The 11,129-nt window shown below is 39.0% G+C and overlaps 1 protein-coding gene across 4 annotated transcripts in view; it reads right to left on the reverse strand.

Annotated features, from left to right (window-relative positions):
• AFTPH (aftiphilin) overlaps positions 1-11,070 on the reverse strand; it is a 47,381-nt gene extending 36,311 nt beyond the window's left edge. For 3 of the 4 annotated variants that reach the window (XR_008822433.1, XM_056342300.1, XM_056342302.1), the window contains exon 1: positions 10,917-11,070. The gene's annotated coding sequence lies outside the window, so the exon portion shown is untranslated. The remainder of the gene's footprint in view (positions 1-10,916) is intronic. The other variant, XM_056342301.1, reaches the window with a different exon arrangement.
• Between the last annotated feature and the right edge of the window lie 59 nt (positions 11,071-11,129).

Here is an 11,129-nt window from a genome sequence, read left to right on the forward strand (position 1 = left end):
AAGCCTAGAGCAAAACAAACTTCTTCATCAAAGCTTATTCTCAAAAGCAGAATGGAGCAAGATCATCCATAAAATATTTAAACACAAATCACGAAATCGCAGGGGGGAAGGGAGAAAAAAAAAAAAAAGAAAAAAAAGAAAAAAAAAGAGAGAAGAAAGTATTCCCATGGTTTAGAGAGAAACAGATTAAGGACTCCATTTTAACATTGCAAACCATTACAGTAACAAGCAAAGTATGGATGGAAAATTTTCCTTCCTAAAAGGTGATCCTGATTTTTTTCAATGTTGTAAGTAATTAATGAAATAACTACTACTACTTATGGCTTCACAATTGTACGCATCACTTAAGTAGTTCATACCTTAGAGCCCTGAAAGGAAGGGCTACAACCAGGCTTTTCCCGTTTCAAATGACACCTGTCACGCATGAACTGCAATAACATACTAACCATTATCTACAGAAAAAGAGCAAAACCAACCTATACATATTCTTAAATATTTGAATTTCTAACCACCAGAATAAGTGCAGGCATTACAATACTAGTTCTGAAACACAGGTAGAGCATGATCCTTAACTCCAGCATCTTTACCAAGTGACTTTGTATGTGCACCTGAACAGCAGCACACAAAGGGTATAACAACAAGAAACAAAGCTCTGCAGTTCTTCTCAAGCACAATGTCCCACAGCACTTGAGCCCAACCACTCTTGGTACCTGCCAGGGAAGTCCGGCATCCTGAAGGTGACTAACATACCTACAATTTCTTTTAAAAGGGTATTTTGCAGTTATAGAAGAACATCACGCTTATCAGATGAAACTATGAAGTAATTTGTAACATCACATGCAAACCGAAGACTGCAAAGGAATTTTGTTTAGAATAAAGAGTAAGTTGTCAACAAGCTCCCACATAGGCTTACTCAGCACCAGCTGCTTAACAAGGTATTTGAGAGAAGAACTTCACTCTTATCTCAGAGGCCTCATCTCTCAAAAGCACTCTCCCTGCAGTTCTGGAAAAGGTCTAGCAATTGCTGTTTAACATCATAGGTGAACGTAAAGATCCTTTCCAAGATGTATGTAGAGCGTGACTGTGTTCACACTGAGATTACTCCAACCTGTTTAGTTTCCAAGCTTCTGGGTTACAACCTACTAAACATAATAGCTACTGTAACTATCAAAGCAGCCACTCCTGATTTATATCCAAACTTCCAAGATCTACTGTGGTCAACCAGCAGCACTAAGATAAACACCCAGTAAATACATCCAGACTACAACAGCTTTCTGAATGTTTCATTGCAGAGGAAGATCCATGTGTTACACACAAAGATATGCCTTGGTAGGTAGAAATGCTGGTTTTGTTCTTTAGTAGAAACTAAGAAAAAAAAAAAAAGAAAAGACCAGTTTGGTATGTATTGGTACATATTAGATCTGCTCATCTCAAGGTATCTTTATCTTGGGATAGCAATTTTTAAAGCTATAGGGGAGCTGGTTAAACATTGAATGGCACAGTCTCTGGAATTCCTAGGGTCATGAAACAGTAACTCTTCAGTAACACACTACATTTGGGAGACGGGACAGAGAACATTGCATTAATTGGGATGGGACTCACACACCCACACAATTCCTGGAAAACAGAAAGGATTGGGTTTTTTTTTAATTAAAAAAAAAAAAGGAGTAGGCTTATTTGGTTATAACAAATCATTCCTTGTAACTAAATTTAAGTTCACAGTTGAATCTCAGTAGGCAAAACCGTAAGTTTTATTACTAAACCTCTGGAAATTTAGTAAGAGTTGTTATACCCATTTGAAAAATTCAGTCAACACAACATTTATCACCTGATCCCACGTGACAAAAGCTTTAGAGACCGCAAAGGCAAGAAACTTGAAAACTTGGAAAAAAAAAAAGAAAAAAAAAAAAAAGGCTCTTGAAACAAACAAAACCCCCTCAGCACTATTTCAAGGACAGCACTGACTGGATATAAACCTTCATGATTCCAGAAGAAAAAGGAAGTTGAAGAAAAAGAATGAAGTAGCTGGGAAGAAGGAAGGTGGAAACAAGAGTCCTACAAAAAATACCCCGATTGGCTTCTGGGGAATAATACTGGAGGGTGGAATAAGCAGGTCCTTGACCAAGACAAAATACTAACATCGAAGCCACTGCAACCTCAACAGTAATTTCATCATGTAATTAGATGTTTTATTCTTTATTAGGCAGAGATGTACAAGCCCTCTAAAACATATCTCTAAAGCCATTTAGAAAGAAAAGATTTTAGAATAGAAAATGACAGTTCTACAGCATGTTGATTTACATTGGAAATAAAAAGCCATAACTAAACCCATAGAAATCTGAAGCAGAAACCAAAATAAAATCCCTACATATTTCAATTACTCTCAAACTGGTAGTCTATAAAACATTACATGCTTAAAGTCAAATGCTGACACAAGTTAAAGCTAGTAAGCTAACACATTTGATTTTAAAACCAAGATTTCTGAAGTCGACAGGACCCATCCTTGAAGCTTTCAGTGCAGTATGAGTAATAAAAGATCCCAGTTTACCACCTCAGTATTATATATATACACACATTAAAAAAATACAGATACATACCAGATTTTTCCTATTTTCCAACAGTTTTAGAGTAATCAAGTCATGCAAGCAATTATATTCAAGTAAAAAGGAGATTAAATCTAGGTAGACCCACCTCCCCTTTCCCAGAAACCTTATTTTTATTGACAAGAAGTCATGAGAAGGAGAAGAAAAAGCAGAAGACAGAAGCAACTTCAAATTTGTTTCCAACTGGCAAATATATAAACATACAGCCCTGTACACAGACAATGACGTCAAAGTATAGTTCTGCTGGTTCAGTAATAAAACAGATCCACACTGTACTCCTACAGCCTGAAAGTTTCTAAAATCTTGGAAAGTACTTTGATAAGTTGCAATTCTTTTGCTTGGCTAAGAAGCACTGCCAGCTCAGTGGCCTATCTAGATTACCAGAGCTAAATGGATAGGAATTACATACAGGAGGATACTGATTAGCTTCCTAATTTATGTATTATATAGGCCAGTATTACTTAAACTAAATTAAAAAACTGCAGTCGTCATGACTCAGACTAAACAACGAAACCTAACTAAAAAGTTGGGTTTTTTTCATTTCACTGTATCTCAAAGACATTTCCTAACACTATGAATCAGAGGCCTTGAAAAAAAAAACTTCTGAACTTTCCCATTAAAAATAAAATTTGTCTGTATGTTTCACCAAAAGCATGTGTGTTGTTTTATTTTTAAGTCTTTTCAGATTTATCATCTTGTGTAAGTTGGTTTTCACTTGAGTTATTTGAAATACCACATACAGCCCTGTATTAGTAACTGCTACACTTGACATCAGAAGATCTCATGTAAGAAATGCCAACAAAAAATTAATTCTTAACCAGCGCTGGACACACATCCATACATTAACCATCATAACAAGTCTACCCTTTTTTTGTTGTTGTCCATTTACTGTATTAATATCATAACCTCTGCTAAAAATAAACCATAGAGTTGAGAGAGCCCTTAGAGGCAAGGATGATCCAAAAAAACTCCAAGATGAAGCATTCAGAAAACAGACTGAGTAATGCGAGAGCAGCAAGCATCAAAGTCAAAGGGAATTTACCTACAAGACACCTTTTCTTTTAACGTAAAAAGGGGAGGCAAGGAACAAGAGCAGTAGGGACAAGCACAGGAGAAAGGTAACATGAAGAGACTGCATGGGGCCTGAAGCAGACTGCCAAAGCCCAATCAAATGTGTAGAAAGATCTCTGACCATCTAAAATTTTTCTCCTCTGCAACTTCTGCCATAGAGAAGAAATTTCCTTCAATTTTTCATTTCAAAGCACTTTTAAAACATCACAGGGATCATTTACACAGCAGCAGTCCAGTAGCACTATGCTCTGCTCCAGAAATGTTTCAGTAATGGTTGCCAACAGGAGCCACAAGGAACGTTAACAATGCATTTAACAATCTGATCAATGGTTTGCCACTCTACTACATGTTTAATCAGTTTAACCCGTAAGAACCAACTGCATAATCAATTGTATGGACTCACGTACTTTTTTTTTAAAATGTCAGCTACTTCCAATGTAACAGCTGTGTTTTAAAGGCCAAAGTCAGAGCTCAAAAATGTATGAATCTGTATTATATATGAGTGTAAGGTTGCTATATTAACACAATTTAATTGTTTACAGAACTCAAAAGAATACCATACTCAAAAATGTAACAGAAAGAAGAAAGTCATACTAGTATACCCCCTCCCCTTAACTAATTAGTGAAAATTTTTTTTTTTTTTTTTTAGACAAAGCATAATCCCAATTCTCCTTGCAATATAAAAACAGAACGGGAATGTTTAGCCTTATTGTACTTTTCTTCAGAAAGAATTTCATTATGATCCCCTTTCTCGACTTCCAAGTGTTCCACCTGCCAACCATAAACTGTTGAACCAAATTAATTATTGTCCACTGGAACACTAACATGGTGAAAACCCACAGGTCTGACAGAACAGTTTTGTTCATTACTTCATTTAGTTAATCCCTGCTTTGTCTGGCATATCAAATAGAGGCTAAGAGCTGGAACTGTGGCTTCATCTTTTGTAGTACTTTAGACCCAAATCAGACATATTCTTGGTCAAGACATTAGGCTATATAATTTAGTAAACCTGGTATTTCAAGTGATTAACCTCAAAGCAGAATTTGGAAAAAAAATCTGTGACCAATACACAGATTATTTATCTTCCCCATGTTTTTGAGGGAATTGGGTCTCAAATTTAAAACTCAGATGTGAAGTTAACATGCACTTTTGCAGTTACCTGTTCATTTAAACATTCTTGAAACATACAAATTTTAAACAAATGGAAACCAGCAATTTTTCAGCACACTATACAGAAAGGAGTCTTCGTTGAAAGGAATTGTAAGTGGTTTTACTTGCATATAATAGAGCAGGTACTTCCATGATTTTTTTCTAACATGCAACAACCCATGTTTCTGGCATCAGACCTTACACCTGCAAGTGAAGAATCTGACAGGCTTTAAGTGTTCATGTTTAGACTGGACTATTTTAGCCACAATCACAGATTTACGTTAATAAGTTTTTCAGATCATAACGGTTCAATATTAGACTGATAATGGATTTCTACCAATTCCTCATGACATGCAGTTGTCCAACATTTTCCAGAAAAAAAACTACTAAAGAATTGTGTTGGCTTTCAGAGGCCATTTTCTGCAGTCTCTCACCTATTTTTTTCCTTTAAAAAAAGGAAGAAAAAGCTGAAAACACTCATTAACTTCTTGCATCCATGTCTTTTTTTATATTCATACTTTGATATTCACTATCAAGAAATTCCACAGAAGTTTCAGTATCATAACTAGAAGATCACTGTAAAAGTCATACTAGAAATGTAATTCACCAATACACTTAAAAGTACATATTGGCATTTGACTTCAAAGAAAAAAGTATTTGCTGATTAATTAGGTAAGATTAAATTCTATTACTGCAGGTCTTGGTTTAAGCCTTTTTTCTAAGGTCACAAGAATTTAAGAATGTAACTCAGGTTAATTTAACACTGGAAAAGATAAGAGTAGTGATTGACTTAAGTTTTGATAGGGCAAGGATTTGGAAAGACAAAATGCATACCCTTCTTTTATCTCAAGTCACTAACTAGGTTTCTAAAGCATTTACTATCAAACCAGGGTATCTTATTTGCTTGCAGTAAATAAGGCACAATACCTGCTTTCATCACACACTGATCACAACCTTGTTCATTACCTTTTTGTAGAGTAACAGTGACAGTCTAACAAAGATGTGGCAGCAAAGAGAACAATGTAATTGCAATACACAAAAGCAGGTATAAAATTTTTCCTTTCCTAAGGAAAAACTCGAAATAGCATGTTTGGCTCTTAAATAAGACCTAAAAACCTAGGATACCACCAAAAGCATCTCTAAAGAAATACCTAAGGTATGTAAATTCCAGAGCAGAAAGTTCCCTTAACTTAAGATAAACATTAGCAAAAAAAAAAAAAAAAAATGAACATAGCAAAGCAACAGATAACCTCTCAGCTGTGGATTATTCTGAAAGCAAAGCTGAGTTAAGCAACCCATTACTTAAAGCACAAAGAAAACAAAATAATCAGAAATGACATGGTTGAGATCTCCATGACAGAAACGACAATGTTACTGAAATGCCCTGCAGTAAAAGCCTTGCAATGGCAAGGATATGGATTCAAGTCATTAGCTGCTAGCATCTGATCTTTCCAAGAACATTTAACTCTTCTACTGCAAGGGAATTTCTCTTGCAGATACCAAAAATACCACAGTAAGGACCAGATTTAGACTTCTCATTACAGCAAAATGTTAGCTTAGAAGTAAGAAAAGCTGTCCTCTTCTGTTAGGCCTTTGTTTTTTCATTGGCTTATAAACAATGGAAAAACGTATTACAGTCTTCCTGCATCCGAGAACTTCTTTCTAAAAGGGCCAGTGTAAATGAGGAGAGCCTGTCTGTTAAAATAGCATTTCTACAACCCAAACTCACTCTAGACAGAGAGTCACTGCCCAGGCTGAAGTCAGTATGTTCTTAAATTGGTTTGCTTACTTTTATTTTTGGAATAAGTTACCAGCAAACAAAATACTGCAAGAAAATGTTTACTTCATAAAGCCTTTGAGAAATCAATGTTTTCGATTGTGAATATAATGCTGTTACAGCCAGAAGGTCCATTACCCAAAGCAGGAGTTTCAGAGCACTTCTTTTTTGCTTGGACATGTATGAGTTGAGGAAAACAATGTTCTCCAGTTCCAATAAGGCAAATATATTTAAGCCTTATTTCTCATTACCCAACATTTTGGAATTAATCAATACCACTGTACATTACTGTGGCTTCAATAAACACTGAATATACTAGGCACCTTCTATTAGAAAGTGTTGTATGGGAAATGAACATTAAAGAAACAAAACTCAGGAGACTGCTGTCAGAATTCAGGCACTTATCTCAGGCAGCTCATTCTTCCTGTCCTCCTGCCCTCCCCAGGCCAGCAGCAAACAGCAAGCATCTTCAGACAATCCAGCCTCTATAAGATTCCAACCTCTTTGACAGTGGTCCCCTTCCTCTCTCATCACTGACAACACAGGAAGACTAAGACAGGTGGCAGAAATGCGAAATTTAAACAGAGCTGGGATACAGATATATTCCTTTAAATCTTACTTGGTAGATTACATATAGAAGCAATTGAATGTACCTTCAGTATTTGTGCTGTTTTACTTCTCCCTATTTCATTTTGGCTTAGCTGTGGAATCAGAAAAACATCTGAAAAGTACAAATCTAAACGCTGTGCTAGCTTGCGAAGCTCTCTGTCAACCAAGACTAGTGTCACTTCCCCAAAACCAAAAGACCAGGTTATTTTTATAAAGTTACTATAAGCAAAAAAGAAGTACGTTTCAACTCAAAATATACTGACTTGCTTAAACCAGCTGCAGAGAAAGACACTGCCTGTACTTAAATTTGTAAACAGACAGTGGCGGAAATGTTGCAAGAACAAGCATCTTTTTAATTCATATAGGCAAACACAACCAGCTGGGAAAGTCAATCAGGTTTAAAATCTGGCTCTGTGGGAACACAGTATTTGTGTCCAATGTACAGCTCACATCTATACAATGTGTAAAGACAGATGCCGTAAGTAACACATAACTGGGATGTTTTAATTCTTACCATTTTTTAAATTCCTTTTAAAACAGCATTCAACTCTGTGAGAAAACCTATTTCTGGATGTTACCCTCAAACAGGTTAGCTGCAAACCTGTTCTAAATTAAGACGAAAATATGCTAGATTAGAAAGCATTAGAACTAGATTACCTAAAGTCAACTGTTCTCCGAGATTTATTTAGAGAGCGCTATGTTCTCCTTCATATATAAACCCTTCAAACTTCATACAGGCTACAGTAAAGAGCAGATTACAACTGCCCAGAGGCACATGCTTTTATGAAAGGTTCTCCCACAGCTTGGCAGAGGAAATACACAGTTACATAGGGTGAAGAAAAGCCATAGGTCTTCCTTCCATTACTTTATAAACTTCTGCTTGTTTTTAAGTGAACAAGTATTTTCTTCAACATGCAGAGAACAAGTAAGTGAGAGGAAAAAAAGGCAAAAAACCCAACCTGACTGAAGCAAGTTAAACACATCTAGCAAGAACAGGCTTACATCATTCATCATTTATCCCACCTACAGACATTATCTCATATTAAAAACACAATACAGGAGGGACACCTGATACTCCAAAGAATAATAATCTATTTTCCATCACTTTTCAATAGACATATGAATTTGAGGTTTCACATTTCCTTCCCCCTGGCACCTACTTTCAAACATACTAAAGCAAAGACCAGATTTGCCCCGCCTTGTGGTTCTTCTAAAACAGGACTTTTGGATTTGAAAAACCCAAATTTACAGAAGCACTCTTTACATCACCTTGCAACCTGTATCGATACAGAAACACTCCTTGCAGTATCAATCCAAAAATTTTAATTGCAGAAGAAGCATGGAAGAAAGTCTACTGGAAATGAGGCTGACAGTTTTCAAACAAGGCACATTTCAAGGCCTTTTTTGTGTGTGCATAGGAGTAGCTTACACAGTGCTTTCTGCTCAAAAGAAAAATAAAATTAACAGACAGAATTTCTGAAACCTAGCAATGAGAAAGATCTAAACCACTTCTCTTAAGAGGACTATCCAGAAAAGTTATGAGTATTTTGAATCCCCATGAAAGGGTTCACATGTCATTGCACTGAAATGTTCACAAAGACATAGTTTAAGTTGTCAGAGAGTACAATAGCACAGAACGGAATGAACATTTTGTTGAAAAAGAGAATGAGTATCTGAAAGAAAATTACGCCTCTGAGTACAGTGAAAACAACAAGATCCAGCATCAGTTTCTTCACCACTGGGTTTCCAACTGATACCACTACACAACTGCAAGGAGAGCTCTATGAATATTTCAAGAGGAAAGGGCAAAGACTTGACTGAAGTCCATCTAACCCGCTCTATTATTTCCACTGTGAAAGACAAGTCTTTCAAAGCACTGAAAGTTTCAGAATATCTTTATGTAATTAGGGTGTTAAAATGCTTGAATTAACTTAGTAAGTTACTGAAGAAATTTTAAAGTATAAATCTAAGATCACACACTGCCTTCGTCAACAGAAATGTGCAACACAAATGATTCACTGTGTATAACTGAATTTTAGTCTATTATATCCTTTGCTAAATGAAACCTATGATCTGAGCAAAAATAAAATGAAAGTGAAAGAAATAAAAAACCAGACATCATGAACTGATCTATTGAGGCTGAGATCCTTCAACTGCTCACTTACAAACAAATTAAGGAAGTAAAAAGTTGAGGTCATACTTTCACATGACCTTAGAAGGTCACACAACATGTACTTTATGGAAACATCATGTGGAACAGAAACACCATAGCCACATTAGCTTTTCTGAAGTCCCTTTTACTATACAGTGAATTCACATTTTTAAGTTTAAATTCTCATATCCTCAAATTTGTGCTATTTATTTTCACTGATAGGAACATTTCAAAAAAATCCACAGCCCCTCAGCAGCCAAGGGTATTTCACCTCTTCCCCCTGCTCTCCCGATTTAACGTTCTATTCCTCCAGGTACAGCTCCAACCTCAAGAAGAGGAACCACTACTGATGCATTAGCTGCACGAGCAAGCAAACAAACTTATGTCTGTGCCAACAATACAACCTAATGCTTTAATGTTTAAAGTAGGCTAATTGGTTTTCCAAGTCTAGTTCACGTGTCCAGAGAATAAAACAAAGAGGAAATACTTTTAATTTTGTTCAACCTCTAAGGATCACCCCAATTAAAAAGCAGCATCCACAGACTCAAAAGCTGAAAAAATTAGTTCTAATGAAGCACATCATGCTGTGAACCATGCATGAAAAGAAAACTTATACGACCAACGCGGTACAGCTGTTGTCAACAATGCTTCTTCTACTCACTCCATTTATGAACAGATGTTTGCTTTAAAGGGAGCATCAGACTTCTGCAGGTTTCAATTTCTGTGCTGAAGCTGGAAGAAAGGGGCTGTCACCATCAAGCAGCCAGCTTACTGACACTGTGAAAGGATCCCAAGGTTTAATCCTTGGTTTAAGGAACTGTCTTCTCTATGGGAAAAGAATACTTTGGTTCATCAGGTAGCTGCTCAGAATAGCAAACTGAAGCAACTGGACCTAATAAGCATGCTGGCAGTTTCGCCCCATTTTAGAATGGCGGTACTTCTTAAAAGAAAAGGTCAAATATGACCGTAACTCTGCCTCAGTGTGCCATTTAGCAACTAGCACGCTTTATGCCCCTTCAAAAATAGTTTATCAGGAAATACCACTCAGGACAGCTGAACTTCTGGTACCACATCACCGAGCCCTTTCCGCAGCGGCGGCCCCACCGAACCCCACAGAAACGCGGGGCACCGGGCCCGGGCCGGCCGCCACTCCCCGGAGCCACTATGGGAAAGCGCTCGCCGCCACCCCCGGGGCCCGCCGCCGAAGGACAAAGCCGCCCGGCCCCCAGGCCGGCCCTGCCCCCGCCCGGCCCCTCGCCTCCGCCGCGGCGGGACGAGCCGGGGAGAGAAGCGCCTCAGCGAGGGGGAGCGCTGAGGGCTTCAGCCCCCTACCCAGCCCTCCCGCCGGGCAGGGCGGCCCGGCCCCGCCGCTCCCCTGAGGCTGGCGGGGGAAGGACGGGGAGCGCGGTGCCCTGACAGGCCCCGGCCGCTGCAGGCCCCCGGAGAAAGCCCCGGAGGGGGTCCCCGCCCGCCACCGCGGGGTGCCCTTCCCCGGCCAGGCCCGGAGGAAACACGCCGCCCCTCAGCCGGCGGTAGCGACGGTGCCGTCTCTTACCTGAGGGCAGCGCGGGGGGCGGCGGTGCCCGGGCGGGCATGGCGGCGGGCGGGGAAGGAAGGGGAAAGGGGACGCGGCCGGTTATCTCAGGCCTCCCGCGGCAACCGCCATCCAGGGGGAACCCATGTCACGGCGACAGGAACCGCGTCGCTGCGGCCCGGCCCCCTCCCGGCGGCCACCGCCTCCCCACCCCGCCACCGCCTACTTGGCCTC

This window comes from Falco biarmicus, chromosome 6 (assembly GCF_023638135.1).
Source record: "Falco biarmicus isolate bFalBia1 chromosome 6, bFalBia1.pri, whole genome shotgun sequence".
Taxonomy (NCBI): Eukaryota; Metazoa; Chordata; class Aves; order Falconiformes; family Falconidae; genus Falco; species Falco biarmicus.